The following is a 6,952-nucleotide window of genomic DNA, read 5'->3' as shown; positions in this document are numbered from 1 at the left end:
TTCATAACCCACTTGAATCTAATGTATGAAATATGATATGTCAAGAGCTTTGTAATGTTTTGAACAACCAATAAAAATAAAATAAAATAAAATGAAAAGATTTGATTTTTTTAATGGAAATCTAATGCAAAAGACATAAAGTCTATGGCCATATTTCACAAGAAAGGCTTAATTTTGTCCTGTTGCACAAATAATTTGTTCTATACCAACCAGTTTTGTAGCAATAAGAAAAAAATAATAACCTCCATATTATGATTAGTCTGTTTAACAGAGTAAATTCATTATAGTATTTTTAAAAATTTTTAATATTTATTTTTAGTGTTGGACACAATACCTTTATTTTATTGGTGCTGAAGATCAAACCCAGGGCCTTGCCCTTGGTGGGCAGGTATTCTACTTTGCTAAGCCACAACCCCAATCCTTTAGTATTTCAATTTTGCTATAATTGGCGTCTGGAATATCCCTCAAAGGCCTATGTGTTACAGGCTTCGTCCCCACACGTAGCACTGTTGGGAGGTGGTGAAACCTTTATTTCTGGAGGTAAGGGCTAGTGAGAGGTTTTCCATCACCGGGAGCGTGCCCATGCGGAGGATTGTGGTCAGAGGATGCTCTCTTCCTCTTTTTATCTTCTTTTTCTTGGCTGCTGTGAGTTGAGTAGGTTTGCAGAACATCTGCTCCCTATCAGGATGGGCTTCCTCCCCACAGCCCCAGCGGCAATAGGCCAATCAAACATGGGATGGGACTTCCATAACTGTGAGCTAAGATAAACCTTTCCTATTTACTGGCTCATTGTCTCAAATGTTACAGTAATAGTATGTCACAGTAACAGAAAGCTGACTAATGCAACTATAGACCATTTCCCTGGAAGAAAATAGATCACAACAATATAAGGAAATTTCCATTAGAAATATGATACATTAAATACATAGAGAGATAAATTCCTGAAGCAAAAAGTGATAGCAAATTATGACATAGCGTTCTTTTGTAACTCCCGGGAGACATGAACCACCCTGTGCGAAATGTTAACATCTGCTCCAGTAGTTGATAGTATTACACTGAATCTTATTTGCTTTTTAATATTTTGCATTTGAGCAGAGAAGTCCTTCACATATGTATTAGTAACTCTGGTTTGAAAAAACACAAAAGACCTTCATCTGTGTTAAATTTGATCTCCTCCGTTTGCAGCCCTGCAGAACTGATAACTTTGCCTCTACTTCCTCTTTGAGTCTAGCCCTGGAAAAAGGGAGTATTTTTTTTCTTTTGTTACTTATGATTTCAAGCTGATTTAGTCATGTGCTTTAGAGAATCAGAAATAAGACAATGTCTAACATGTGACTTTTGTCTCCTACTGAACCCCATAACATCAGCTCAGCTCAGAAATTGGATTGCATCTGGTGAGGTTCTGGAGCTGGTTCCCATGATAATTGCTTAGGGGTACCTCTTCCAAGCTCTGTGTTCTGACTTCAAATTAGTTACTTAAATTGGCCACAGTGACAGTATTTACACGGAAGAAATGGGCAAATGCCAGAAACCATAGATTCTCTTCCTTGTAGTGGTTTGCCAGTACACAAACAGCTGCACTCAGCTTTCTCCTCTAACTCAAGAATCATCTCACATGGAAAGTGTTTTTTAAAATCAGATTTCTATAAAAACAGAGAAATTCCCTTGTGAATGTCTCTCACTCCCTCTCTGACAGGCACTTTGTTTTTGCTCTTCTTGGTTTTAACCAGGTGACTGTCTTGCCTTTTGATCTCCCTTAATCTCCTATAGTTTTTCTCTTCAGACTTTAGTTCTCCATTTCCCTCTGAAAAGAAGCAAAAATCAAGGTTTCAAACACACAAGAAGGCAAAATGCTATTCTCAGAAGCTGGGATGGCAAAGGTCCTCAAAAATTGCAATACCCCTGCCTCATTTTAAGTGACTTCTGCTCCTGTTTGGGGAGCGGTACCTGTGTGAGTCAAGGTGCTATAATCTGGAACTTGCATGTTCCCCAGTGGCTCACACACTAAGGGCTTTGTCCTCGACTTGCTGTTACTAGGCGGTGGTAGGAATCTGAACAGGTGGAGCCTTGTGGAAGGATCTAAGTCACTGGAAGCACTCCCCTGGGGGGTCCTGGTCTCCTCCTTTCTCTCTCTTTGACACCAACCGTGTTTTGAGTCGACCTCCTCCACTACCATGAGTCCAACAGGATGTCCCCTGAGCCATAGGACCCATCAATCATAGAGATCTTCAAAACTGTGAGCCTCAATAAACCTTTCTCTTTTAAAATCCAGGTGCTTTTTACAGTAGTGGGAATCTAAATAACACATGAGATCATCCAGAGAAACGGGAGATAGATAGATAGATAGATAGATAGATAGATAGATAGATAGAGATTGTGTGTGTAAAGAGAAAAAGCAAGATGGAGGGATTAAGCCATGGTTCATGTGACTGTGAAAGCAGGTAAATTCAAAATCTGAACAATACCATCAGAGTAGATTCTGTGTTGGTATTTGGCCAAATATACCCATAGCCAAGTTGATAAATATCATTATCTATCACAGAGATTTCTATCAGACTTTAAAGAAATAGGCTTTGTGATTTTAAAGAGATAATTCCTTTGTTAAAACCATGCATATATCCAGGGTAAGAAATAACAAACCCTTTATTGTTAAGATGAAGGGCTTTGGTCTCCTGAGATCAAAGTTAATTGTCTTGCAGCCCCCACCTTTCCTAGACCTACTGTTGATACTATACAGGTTGCTTAACTTCTCTGTGCATTAGCTTGCTGATACCCAAAGTAGTGCTTGCAGAATGTGGTCTTGGAAAACATTTCTATACAGGGTTAATGAGTCCATTTACATCTTCATACTCCTTTGAAAAAAATGGGCTATGGGAACACAAATGTGATCATTATCAGAGATTTAACGGTTCCATTAAGATGGAAACAGATATATCTGAATTTCTTCTTTGGGCTTTCAAATTAAAAGCATTTCTGAGCTACTGAAGTACTATATTGGGAATAATTACTAAAGTTTTTCTTCAGCCAGGCACTTAGACACTTCCATAATTGCTGTCATTTTCCTGGCAAACATCCCCATCAGATATTGGAAAACAATATAAAACAGGATTTTTGACTAAGAAGTAGTAAACTCAGTAAATGCTATAACTAACTAAATGTCTTTTTTTGTTGTTGTTTCTAGTTCAAAATTGAATAGGAAATGTCCTTTTATCAGAATTGAGAGAATCAGGGGAAAATGTTGCATATTGAAAGTTTAAACTTTTGAGTCACTGAATGTAAAAAATATATATATAGGATTTAAGGTTCATTGTGATGATTACTTTACATAGTGACATCGTTCATTTATTATATACCAAACCCTATTTCTGCCTAGGAAGTGTGGCTAAAAGAATTTTCTGAATAATTCTATTAAAAATGACTTTCTGGTTTTGTCTTCAAACTCAAAGGAGATTGAGGGGAAAACCCACATTTTTAGTGCAATTAATTCTTCATGTAGACAAAATTCAGCTTCTTCCCAAGGATAACAAATATAGACATAGACTTTTATTTCCCTGTGGTGAGATATTTTAAACCTCATTCTTAAACAAGCTTATAAATGAAAGTCACTACTATTTAGTTCTATGGAGAAGATGGTAGAGAATTAATTACTTACTGTCATTAAGTATCAACATTAATTTGTCCTTAATTATACTTAATTTTGTATGGACCTTGAGAGATTTGGTTATCAGTTTATAAAATGAGTCTTCTTGTATTCAATGTGCTCATGAGATTTTTTTAAATGTCCTTCCCTTCTTACAAGCATGAAGAAATGTGTAAAATCTCTATGCTGATGAAATGCCAAGTATCTTTGATGATTTTTTTTTCCAGACTCACATAACTGATGACGGGACCATTGTTTTCAGTCTTAGCATATACTAATTTTCAAAACAGAACACGAAATACTTTCGAGTCTGCAAGACCAAAACATCTTGTTCTGTGGCCTTTCTTATAACTTGTCCTCTTACACAGCCTCATTATTTTCTGACTTCACATGCTAAAGTTCTGCATTATCTTGCTATATTAACTCTTGTAAAGGCTTCCCTACAACCCACTAATATTTCTTCAGGATGGAGAAATTATTTTTAAGAGAAATGGAAATCACCACCAAAGTTGCTTAAGAATATGTAAATTAAAAGTGTCAAAAGAATGATGCAGATTTTTAAGTTCCATTATTTTATAAAGAGACTGTGGCTAAGAATGTGTCATGGGGTTTCCCCCAAGGACACACATTTAACTTATGCTCCATTTCTTTAGATCTAGGTTCTTGTGTTCTTTATATTATCCCACCAAGAGTTAAGCATATAGCTATTACTAATCAATAATAGCATATTATATTACAAGGCATTTACTTTGTTCAATTTTCTGCTCTTAAATTAGGTTGGAAGGGAGAATTTGGAGGGGACATTGGGAAATCAGACATTTAGTGAATTTGGATCCTACAATTGAACAAGTCTATGACACCGTGAGATACTCTGCCAACCCACTCTGCAGTAAAAAAAAAAAAAAAAAAAAAATCATTTTTTAAAAACCCCATTAACTATCAAATTTTTTTGGAAACGATTCTAAAGGCAAACAGAAAAATGAGGGAACATTTTTATCTCAGGAAAAATCTATGAGAATTTACTAAGAAAGGAATCATCTGTGATATTTAAAGCAAAGCTAATCCTCCTTTTCTCTTGCCTCCTAGCTCAGTGAGGCAGAGAATCCACTCCAGACATGCACAGCCAAGAACACAGGCTTCCTTTTCATGCCAGGTGTGAGTCAGGGGCTTTCTACCGACAGGAGCAGGTGGGTTTCGCATCTTGTGCTGCTGGCCGTCACTGAGATAAGAACAGGGGCAAGGTAGCTAAAGACTCCCTCTCTGCCCAGCCTCCAGTCACAGATGGAAGATATACGTGGGGCAGCTCACTTCTATGGGGCCCAGACGGACCTGCCCTGCTTGTGGGTGGCAGGTGGTCCACGCCAGGGACCCTCAGGCGGCGTTCCCTGCCCTCCACTTACTGCACAGCTCCTAAAGCGGGGCGTCACTCAGGGACACTGTGCCACTTTTGCCACCTCAGTTCCAGAATCTTGCTTCATCAGTCTTTCCTGGAGTGAGGTACCAGAAAGGGAGGAAGAGCCACTTGTAAAACAGACACTTCCTACTCTTTTCCCAAGGGACTGACTTCCTTTGAGAGAGAATGTGGAGAAGTCCCACCCTGAGGGTGCTCTGAAGAAGTAAGGCCAGTAGGATGGAAGTCTGTGGACCCACTGAAGGCAAAGGCTGGACAGTGGAGGAGATAATCAGGGAATAAAAGAGCTAGGAACAGTCATCCTGGGGTCACAACAAAAGTGGTCCTAGAAGCCATTCTTTTTAAGACACAGTAATTTGATGGGACTAGATTACAGAGCAATTTATTCACTGGAGTATTTTTGCAGAAAATAGAATAATGAATAGAGTTTAACAGCTGGATGTGGTCAGGAAAAAAACAGCATATAAGTCTCATCAATGTCACTGTCATGACAGGATGTACCGAAAAACGCTTCTCCCTGAGGAATAGCACCAGAACTTTAAGACAGGGAGAGTAGGAATATACTTCACAATCGTAATTCAGTCAGTCACTAAACGGCAACAACAATCAGGTTATAACAAGCTGTGAAGAAGAGTGTAATGGCCAGAGTTACCTCAGCACATTACCTAAAATGTCCCATTTCCAACAAATTATTTTGAAGCATGCAAACAAAAAAAGAAGGTATCCTGCACTTAATAAGGGAAAATAAACAACCACCGCCGACTATGAGAGTAGGCTGATTTCAGCCGAGCAGATGTCAGCTTCAACAGAATGACACTTCAAAATAAATAAACATGTTCATGGAACTCAAGAAAGTCAGACTTAAAATAGTAAAAGCTGGTGTGGTGGCAATATTTTATCAAATAGGAAGTATTAATAAAGAGGTAGGAATTATATAAAAACAACCAAATGAAAATTCTTGAGTTGAAATTTATAATGACAAATTTTTAAAAATCAAGGGATTTAAGTGAACAGTTGAAAGAATTAGCTAATAAGAATACAGATTGGTAAAGATCATGCAATCTGAAAAACAGGGGAAAATAAATTTTAAAAAGAAGAAATAGTATTCAGAGGACACCATCAGGACCAGGAGAGGAGAGAAAAAAAAAATAGTGCATAAAGAATACTTACAGAGTCAGTGAGGTGGCCTATGCCTGTAATCACAGAGACTTGGGAGGCTGAAGGAGGAAGATTGTGAGTTCAAAGCCAGCCTCAGCAATAGCGAGGCCCTAAGCAACTGAGCAAGACCCTGTCTCGAAAAATAAAAATAAAAATGGCTGGGGATGTGGCTCAGAGGTTAAGCACTCATGGGTTCAATCCCTGATACAAAACAAAAACAAAAACATACTTACAGAAACAATGACAGAAAACCTCCTACATTCATTAAAAATACTAATCTACACATTCAAGAAAACTAAGGGCTTCTTTATGAATGTCTGGGAGTGTGTCCTGAGATGAAATGGCAGGGCCCTGCCCCTCCTCTTATATTCTCTTTGCTTCCAGAGATACTACAGAGTCAACTGAACATGGACCTTCAAAACTGTGGACCCAAATAAACCTGTCCTCTTTTTAGTTTAATTATATTTGGAATTTTGTTACAATCATGGAAACTAGACTGTCGCCCTCTGAAAATGGCATCTCTTCCCATTTTCTACCTTTGTAGAAAGTGGGTTATATGAAGGGTGAGCTCCTGCACAATGTAGAAATGAAAATTTTCAATTCTTGTACGTATTTTTGTTTTTAACTATCATGATTTTTAGAACATGACTTAGGAAAGAAGAAATCTACAGGCGGAGACTGACAGATTGATAATAATTCTGTGTACTGAACTAAAAAATACGTAGGGTAAATATTGCCTAGTC

Source organism: Urocitellus parryii, unplaced genomic scaffold (assembly GCF_045843805.1).
Source record: "Urocitellus parryii isolate mUroPar1 unplaced genomic scaffold, mUroPar1.hap1 Scaffold_43, whole genome shotgun sequence".
Taxonomy (NCBI): domain Eukaryota; kingdom Metazoa; phylum Chordata; class Mammalia; order Rodentia; family Sciuridae; genus Urocitellus; species Urocitellus parryii.
The sequence above is the reverse complement of the archived record's forward strand: the minus strand, read 5'-3'. Positions refer to the sequence as shown.